This window comes from Ptychodera flava, chromosome 19 (genome assembly GCF_041260155.1).
Source record: "Ptychodera flava strain L36383 chromosome 19, AS_Pfla_20210202, whole genome shotgun sequence".
Classification (NCBI taxonomy): domain Eukaryota; kingdom Metazoa; phylum Hemichordata; class Enteropneusta; family Ptychoderidae; genus Ptychodera; species Ptychodera flava.
In genome coordinates, this window is record NC_091946.1 from 27,987,666 (window position 1) to 27,998,282 (window position 10,617).

Consider the following 10,617-nt stretch of genomic DNA (forward strand, 5'->3'; position numbering starts at 1 on the left):
ATGCTGTTTATCAACATATCTTTAACTTACTTAAAGGTTTTGCTGATCGGTTTCTTCAAAGAACTGTATTGTCCGTTCTCATTGATCTGTCAGAGACAGGAAACTATAAGTTTCGAGTCAAAATCTGTTTGAAAATCATTTTGTTTGTAACATAATGTATTGTAATTACGAATAGGAAGTTTCGTATACGAACAAGGGTACGCACTTTGTAGTAAACCATTTTGACCATGAGGTATGTAACCTGTCCCTTTGAATCGAAATTTCCAATCTCACTCTTCACGAGTTCTAAGACTGATCGAGCCATACACTATTATTAGATTCTTATGACAAAATGAAATATGGCTAAGATGCAGAATCAGTATATTAATTGTGAATATTGCTTACCTTTCATCCTGGCAGTCAACCTTATGCTTTGTGCCAGTTTATCAGTGGCAAATGTATTCATCCGAGTGACCTGTGTGATGGAACGTCCACTTGTTACAGTGACCCAAACGTTGCAGCATACCGTGGTAGATGGTTCTTATTTTCGACTAGGATAAGTATTTCTGGGGCTGCGCTGTGACTTAGTGCCGAATATTAGGCATGTCCGAACAAATTTAAAACTAAACAACCAAGTATATTCATATGCGCCCGACAGAATTTATGTCACGTGACGTTTCTAGAAATGCGTGTAACCTTAGGGTAGTATGCGCCTCGAAAGTGAAAGATATTAAACTTTTGCTGCAACTTTCCTGAATGGAACTTTTAGCCATTCTATTACCGAGTCAACAATAAAAATCAGGGGTCACACTGCAAAGTATGGAACTAGCAAAACAAACTGCTCAACATTTTTGCGATATTTGAAATTTAAACGGGGTAAAAATTAAATTTTGGATTTTCGAAAAACTAAGGAGATGAAAGTTTTTCTTTCTCCAAGAGCTCTAAAATGAGCCCCCAAAAGTGGTAGATCGTACATATGTATGTATGTATGTATGTATGTATGTATGTATGTATGTATGTATGTATGTATGTAATACATGGTATTTTATATCTCTCTATCTGTCCATCTATCTATCTATGTATCTACCTAATGCTGCTATATACATGTATATAGACTGTCTGAAAATGGCAACATGCATGAAACTTAAGTAACAGACAATATTACTTTGTTACACAATTGATTTCATTTTTTATTATTGCTAATAAAGCTCTTCTTTGGCTTTGACGCCGGGCACTGTAATGTGAAGTATTTTCAACAAGTTTTCATACACTAATACAAATACGTCCATCTTTGTTCTTGTGTGTCCTCTGCCTGATTGTATGTTTTACGTTCATAATTGAAATTACAGTTTCGATGAAATGTTCCATTGGTACGTACAAGTGCAGAGACGATCACGGTTGTTTATCTGGGGGAAAAAAACACTTGTGACGGAGTTGCTCAGTGTTATTTTAGAGATGACGAAGCACTGTGTTGTAAGATCAAACCCTTGACTGTTTTATTTTTACAATTAATATGCATTACCTATTGCAGATCACTCATGTCTAATTCGCTGTACCTGCTTCCATTACGATGTGAACTGTAGTAATTCATCGCCACAGGTATTTGGGAAATTACAAGAGTCTATTAGAAGTCTGTAAGTCACTTATTTAAAGCCTAGTAGAATAAAGGGTTCAGAGAGTACAGTGATTATGCTAATGATGACGATGATAATGATAATGATAATGATGGTTGTTGTTGTTATTGTTGTTGCTGTTTTTGTTATTGTTGTTGTTGTTGTTGTTGTTGCCGCCGCTGATTTCGTTTTTAATGTAGCTATTGTACTGGAGACTGGCAGGAAGCAGCTTCTTCAAGGTTTAGTCTACAAACCATTGAAGGGGTAGTACTGTATTCCCTATTAACCGCATTTTCGTCGTACACATCAGCTTGTTTTGAATCTTTGATAGGGTTACTTGATGTGTGTATTCCTTGCCAAATTAAGCAATACATGATGCAGTTTTTAGAAGAATATGGAAATTATTTTTGTAAATAAAATTGGCAGTAATAGCACTAAACTAGCGGAGGATGATGTCATTTCCACTATACAGGGAAGAGGAGGATGTACTCAGATGTGTGGTTGGATGTTCTTCATAAGTTAATAAAGATTTTTTTCAGTTTGTATCCCTTTAATATATTTGGTGCCACTTGAAATGAATATTTGCTTTAATGGGGCAGCAAAGGTCAAGAAAATAAACCTGAATCTTTATTCCTGAATTATAGGCATTGCGCCAATAGGTCAATGGAGGATGTATATTAAGGTGTACTATGATGTGTATCAGAAGGCAAGTTTCAAAAATCAAACTTGAGAGAAGCACTTTTTGAAAGAAGTGTTATAGGATTATGTGCACATGGATATAAGATGCAGGTCATTTGTCACTGTTGAAAACCGTTTGGAGAAAAAATGAGAAAGCTTCAAAGAAGGCTGAAAAAAGCCCGAGGAAGCATCTCTGTCATTGATAAAAGTACATTAAACTGATGAATGAGGCTGATATGTCAATGCTCTTCATGGATAATATCCTGTCGAATGTTCATTGTAAATGCTCTAATTTATCCGTCATATGTAGTAACTTCAAATACAGTGTTATAGTTAGTCCCATCATTCCTTCTTCATAATCTACTGCAGACTAATGAGTGGATTTTAGGCTTCTTGTCTGAGCATCAGTCATTGAATGTCTGCTTCCCCATCATGTACAGATGTACATGTCTCTTTACTCAAGGATATATCAGAGAGATTTTTTCAAATCAAGGGCTTAGGATTTGTTGAACTGGAAAAATGGAAAATATTAGATGGGTCTCCTGAAAATGGCTAGTACAATGGACAGACATTTTTTTTAATTTGCAATGACAAAAAACATTGAGAACAGAAATACCCGGCGAGGCCTCTCTCTTCTCCTGTAGGCCAACAAATAAAATTGAAAGGGCAATTACATTGTCAAGTGATAAACCACATTGAAACATGAATACCTAATATCAAGAGAAAAAATATTGTCTGAGAATGTGCATATAAGTTCCATTTCATATAACAAAAGTTATATTATCTCACTTAAATTGACGCTAAATTGCTTGACAAATATGTTCTATGAGTGAAGTCTTCAATATGAAATGAAAGTGAACTTACTGAATAAATACAGAATGTTTCTGCGTACAAAACCGCCGTGAGTCTTACCAGGGAAGTACATGTAGGTAGCATCATGGTCTCTCGTCTCATCATCAGAAATTTTTCAAAGTGAATTTGTAAAAGACACTGATTTCACGGCTGTGTGCAGTTTATTTTTCCAGCTAACTTTACTCGCATTGTCAGAGATTGTTCAGATGGATGTGACTATGTTGACGTCTCAGTTCTACTACCTCCGCGTTCCCTCTTATACCGACGTCAACTTCTACTAGATTGATCAACTCTTTTCATTCATTATCCTGATTTTGAAACTGTCGGCACAGAGTATGATATCTTTTTAATGTCCATGTATTTGTCTTGCTTTTCGAATGATGGTACCTGAGAATTACAATGTCCATGACAACCTTTGTACATAGGGCTGACAAGTTCACAATATGCAAAATATGTAGATATATACGTGAAATCAAATAAACTGAATGCCCTCCAGATACCTACGCTTTTACATTGTACTATAGCATACCTAACAATGGGTATAACTTTGTATTCGGAACTTTGATATCATGCAACATCTTTCAGCCATTGTTATAAAACTTATGGCAAGAATTTCTACATCACGGCCAAAAATGATGAGTTACTGTCATAAAGATTTCTTGTGTTATTGTTCCATCAATAGTTTATCGCCATTATTCTGTGTTATTTTGATGAGCTCGGGAATGTTTTTGGTCGAAAGTGTAAGAGTTGTATTGTAATAACGTCTGCTTCCTTAGTTCAGTGTATCCTATAAAACTTGCAGTAAGTGGTGGCACTATGTGACACGAATGCTAGCAAATTGAAACCTGCTACCTCTAGCATTGCAAGCCAACTTGAAACACCAATACAACTGCTTACTATATAGCAACCAGGCAAACATTTCTTTAAGTCGAGAAAATATGCATCAGGGCTAGCATGTGAATTGTTAAAGGCATATATCATTTGACTGCTCTTGAATTTCTTCGTTTTCATCAAGTTGCTTGCGGATGTTATCTTTTTTCTTCATTGACAACACCAAGTTCAATGAAACCTACATTCTTACCCCTGGTCTTTTATGAATACGTCCAGACTAGATTTTCATCTCATCAAAGATGAGACGGTTTTCATTTAATGCTAGAAGTTCATTATTATCCTCCTTTATGCAACATGCAAAAGTGGACACACCTTTAGAGGGCCTGCCTGAGTAACATTGCAACATTTTGTAATTATGACAATTTTCAACCTAAAGCCCAACTCTCATTAATACTTATGGTAACCATCAGGCGCACGTGGATGTTTTTTTATGATTGCAAAAAATGCAGTTGTTAAAGCGGAAACATAAAATTCCAGCTTAGCACTTGCCTTCAGGATCATAGAAACAAAAACAAAAGATCCTCTAACGACCAAACCAACAGGATGAATTCTTCTAATGATATGTGGTTATTAAAACCACTATATTCTCTTAATATTGCATATGTCAACCATTCACCGATGGGACAAGTTAAGTTAAATACTTTGATCGTAATTGAACTATTTACTAATTACTTTAAAACTTGGCAAATTGGGTATCTCATATTCCATACAAATGTATCACAGTGATGTGTCTTGACGTTGTCTTCGTCAGGTAGCCATTTGGTTGCAATTATTTTATCAGCTTGAATGACTTTTCCCTAGGATACACAATGGTTCAGGGATTTGCAAAATGAGATTAAGCCCAAATGTTCTGTAAAGCTGTTTATCGTCCACATCACCATTGTCTTCTTCATGAAGAGATCCAGTAGATTAGGAACGGGAATGAGGTTTTGACGCGGATCGCAGAAATGCGTGATCCGCATCATAGCGATAATACTGAGTCAATTGGTTGCCTAGCATCCTGATCAGCTTTGTAGGTTTATCAGGAGTTCATCTGTCCCATGAGATATACCCTTGGATTACAGTTGTTGTATCACCGATATCTTCGATAGCAAATCCAGGGTTATCCTTTTCATCGAGAAAATTTGTGTTCCTAAATATCAATGGGACTACAAGAAAAGTGTTCCATCGTCTGCACTGGGGACAAAAAGGAGGTAAAGTTTAATTATAATTTCAACCGAAAGCATTTGAATACTTAAACGCCAAACAATGTCACTAGTCGCCTTTTTTAAGTCACTGCGAACGAAGTCCTTTAGGGTCTGTGGTTTTGGTCATGTCTGTCCTTCCACGCGACCGTCGATCCGTCCTTTCGCAAGCTTTTCTTAAAAGCGCCTACACAAATTTGTTTCAAAGTTTGTACAAGGACGTTTCGCGATACATTTCAATATAGCTGTCAGATGGCCATTTTGTATCGATTTTTCTTGTCCAACTCTACAACTGAGATATGGCAGGACCGATTTGTTTAAGAGTTTTAAAGGACATAACCCCATATTATACACGTGAACGTTGATTTGTTTCCCGGTATGATCCAATATGGCCGCCAGGAAGTCATTTTGTTTCCAGATTTCTTGTACCATCGAAATGCCATGACCAGTTTATTTAATTGGCATAACATATAATCCTGCGTTGTTCATATGCAAAATTTCTATGTCCAAAGTCGGATTTATGACGGGCCTGGACCTGTCGCAAATGCAGATTGATTTGTTTTGCAATATGATCAAGTATAGCTGCCAGGAGGGGATTTGTTTTATTTTGTTCATACCTAGGACTGTGAGTAAGGTATACCTTGACGATTGTTTAAAACGATATGCAAGGACGATCTGCCATGCCTTTACCTATCCATGTTGGTTTATTTCATGACGCAATCTAATGTGGACCTTTGACGGTCATTATGTTACGATTGTGTCACATTTGCAGTTGTTCAGACATACCTGAATCAATTTCATTCCGACACGGTACAACATCAATTTACTATCTGTATGCCAATTTGTGCCATTATACAACCCAATATGGTTGCCACTTTTCACGTCCGGTGCATTACTCAGAGATGGCTGAACACATATTGAAAGTTTGTAAAAGGGCCATAACAATAGCATGTATACACATCCAATGTGATTCAAGGCTGCCATTTTGTTACAATCTTTTCATGTCTTCAGCCGTTGCTGACTCATCTGAGTCGATTCCATGAAGTGAAGGGGCACTGCACTACATTCAGTATGCATGTCAACTTGCGTCGCTACGATGACTGCACTAAATACAATCAAGGAATATTAAAATTGCAAACAGGGATTAACAGCTCCCAAAACAATCTATGTTGTTTGTAACAAGGCGTGCAATGCTTTTACTTCAGATAATGAAAGAAAATAATATAAGAGAGTAGTGAATTAGAAACAGAGCCTGATGGTAGTAAGGAAGAATATTTGATTATTCTCTATTTATGCCTATTTTACTATGTGGGGCAAAAGAAAACAATAGCTTCCTCTCGAGAGTTACTGTTAACTTGGCAAATATGAATATTTGTAATATTAAATCTTTGTGTGCTATTTTAGATTTTCCAAAACTCTTTGGAGCTGTTCAGCTTGTATTTATCAGAGAACTTTGCCCCAATAAATTTCAAATAGATGGAACTCCTGGGCATAGTTGACCTGTCCAAGTTTAACCGCTGGAATGAAGTTGCCGAAGTGGACGAACATCGAATGGAGGAGGATTTGTTTTTTTGCTGTTAGGCTGCATTCACAAAAACATCTTGAGGAGGGGACGGAAGATTTGACGGTGGCGGGACTTGTAAAAGACTTTTGAACAAAATATGTCCTTGCTTTTCACAATGCCCTTAATGCCCTTGAAGTGACCAGACATTATCGCTACGCCAAATCTTTAAAACGTCGATTTCTTTTGCTCGAGTTTATGGTTATAGTCCTATGCTTGCTTATGTTAGTCTTGCTTTACTTCGAACACAGATTGCAATATTGGTTTATTTCCAATAAAAATCTCCCATTTTTGATTGAGTTGTTGTATCCATTGTATCTCGGCTGTATTGTATATCTGTCAAACCAAGCATCTATCTCATAAACTCGCTGCAATTAATTTGGGCATCAGATAGAAATCTGGAAGAAGTGAAACGCAGCCTCTTACAATTATTTGCGTATTAGGATCATGTATTATCGCTTTTCCATTTGTTCTGCATTGGGGATTATTGCATCAAGCTTTACTGTACAAACGCTCTTTGTTTGATTACATACATCTGTGTCAGGATATTTAATCATGCTTTCTATTTCCTTAGCTTTTTACTTTTCCCTTGTGCATTTGCATCAATCATTCTGATTCGCGGTAAAAATCACAATATCAGATGAAAAACAACCTATGATGATGTATTCCGTCCCCAACCTACATAAGCTTAATTGGCTATGAATAAGTTGATGTTAGGTGGAACGCGCCTCGCAGACAGATATTCGGAATCTCAAAATTTTACAATTCTTTTCGGATCTACCTGTTTTGGGGGCTCACTGCAAAGGTCTTGATGAAAGAAAAACTTTCACCGTCTTAGTTTTTCGAAAATCCAAAATTTAATTTTTCCTCTGTAGAGTTAACACAGGGATAGCGGCCATTTTGAATTTCAAATATCGCAAAATATTTAGTTATTTCTTTCGCTAGTTCCAAACGCTGCACGATGACCCCCCGATTTTTATTATTGGTTTAGAAACATAATATTTGCGCGAAAGTTTAAGTCTTTTACCATCGACGCTCATATTACCTCAATGCTGGCACTCCGATAATTATTAAAGATAAGCCTTCTTTGTTCCAATTGTGTAGATTTTGATTTTCATGTTTGATATTATCGCACTATAACTTACTCAAATGTAATGGATACTGTAAAAAATTATGTGCAACTTGATTGATTCTTGATTGATTCATGCCAAATTATGTTCATGGTCAAGGAAAAGAAAAAAAACTAAGTGACTTTTCCCCTTTAATTTGTTTAGCTTAAGATTGAATCTACTACATACAGAACAATATGCGTCTGTAATATTGGAGAGTATTTTATCAGCAAGCACTGCCACTTGGATTCGTGCAGTATACTGTCTTCTTTAAAAAGGCTATACAAAATTACTGCATCTGTGATCGTGATTCATGGGATCTATGTACAAAGTTTTCGGTCAATCTAATTTTTCTCAATATTTTTAAAATATGTATTGTTCAACATATTTTCTCCCAATTTCATTTTCCAGAATTTTATACTATTCACAAGGTTTCATAAGCTTAATGTTTAATAAATCTATCTTTTAACAAACTATATAAATTCAGAAATTATATTTTATAATGTTCATGATTTGATGTATTCAGTATTCTAATAATATCATTTAAAAAACAAATTTATTTCCCTGTTTACTTTCCTCAACGTGAACTTAATATGAAAAAATAAAATTTTCGATTTTCGAAATACAAAGACGCTGATTAGTTTTCTTACACCAAGAGCTTTAAAATGAACCCCCACCAGCGGTGTAAAAGTTTGAGAGTCTGAATATATGTCCCCGAGGCGCGTTCTACCTTAAAGGGGAAGTTCGGCAAGGCTGTTTTTTAGATATGTGCAAGCTTTTCGGTTATTTATTTCGGAATGCGATGCGGATGCGAACCCAACAACCAACCCCTGCAATCGTTAATGGCGGCCCTAAAACTGGTCGGATGAAAGAATTATCAAAGAAATGTTCGGCGATCATTTACGTGTTTGTGCAATCCTATATAAATTTACCGTTTGTAATATGTCTTTGTCGGAGATGTTCATTCTGTCGAATTGTTCCTGCTTGATTCTATTTCATTACATTTTACAACACTTTGTGGGAATTACAACACTTTGTGGGAATTATGAGCTTTCAACCGTGATACTTAGGAAGACTAGGGTGGTATAATTTGATTTTCCCATTATATGCTGTAGGTCTGAATGTATTTTCGTGCTTTGGGTATCTGAAATTCTACACCTTGTAACAATCCAAGTATTGAGGATTTCAACACCTTGTTATTCTGTGAATCGACTCCCGAATGGTTTTGCTCTCAATTATTAATATTCATTGTCCAGTTTTTTCGCGTTGCCGCTTTTATTGGTCCAGTGTTACTATTTTCACCCTTTTTTACGTTTTGTAGGATTCACACAACTTGAAGTAGGCCCTTTGGGCAAATTATGCCTCTGCCATAGTTCTGTTGCCTTACACATTTCATCCAATTGGTTATCCTGTGATATGAAATAAACAACATGATAGTGTAAAAAACGACCCGGAAGACACATATATTAAACAGTTGTCTCGCTAGGAATTCAAGAAGATGAGCTTTCTCACTCGTTGTCGACATTCTTTGTGGTTAAGTGAAGTTTCGATGTAAAAACTGCAGTATTAAATTCTTCAACATCTTCAACATGCTCAGTGCTCGACACTGTCACAGACCGTCCACAGGGATATTTTTCCACTAGGTAAGAGAAAGTCGGGCGAAGACAAAAAGAAAAAAATGAAAAGAAGATTAGCGAGTAGTTGATGAAAGGGCAATAATGACCGTAGACAGGAGAAAATGTAGAAAGCCTTGATTAATATTCTCGAACAAAACAGAATATGTGATGAATGCATGATATGATTTAAATTGAAGTTCAGATATCGCTTTTACCGACTGAAAGATCGAAAATGCTCAAAGGATATTTTCCTTGCTCGCTTAGCTAACCCCAGCTAACCCTAAACGTCAGTCGCCTTTCACTTTTCGCGTTCAGGGCACGTTGGAAATCAGTTTCTGAGACTTCGTGGTTACTCCGAAATTGTAATGGATCAATGTCTATCACGTTCATAGTCAGTTGAGTATAAAATAACTATATTCTGATTATTTTTCATTATGACTGTCTAACAACGAAGAAGAGTGACGCTTCCGATACGATTCCCAGGCGACGATTTCAGATATAAGTGACGTAACCAACAGACTTTGGCTTGCAAATAATCGGGCGACATTGAAACGCACGATATGTTATCACGTCTAATGGATATCCCCAGAGTGTCTCTTCCTTCAACAAGTTTACACGGTTAGTTGAAATACGTGTCAACCACATACAAAGTTTACTTGATCAACAACAAGTGTTTTGATACTTATATGCACAAGTGACTCCCGCAAGAGCGTGCTCCGTCATGTTTTCTAGAAGAGCAGAACAAACAGTTTATTTTCCTATGACTTTATCTCTCGCACTTCCGCGGCGGCGTCATCCAACAGAATTTTCTTGTGTGGGTATATATATATATATATATATATATATATATATATATATATATATATATATATATATATATATATATATATATATATATATATATATATATATTATATATATATATATATATATATATATATATATATATATATATATATATATATATATATATATATATATATACATTACGTTGTCATTCTGTACTTGACTTTCACGCATCTCGCAATCTTATCTTCAGACTGATCTAGCTTTCTTTTTCTCTTTTTGCTTAATTTACATGGTTGGGCGTACCATTATCTTACCGAAAACCATGATGTATAGAAATTCAACATT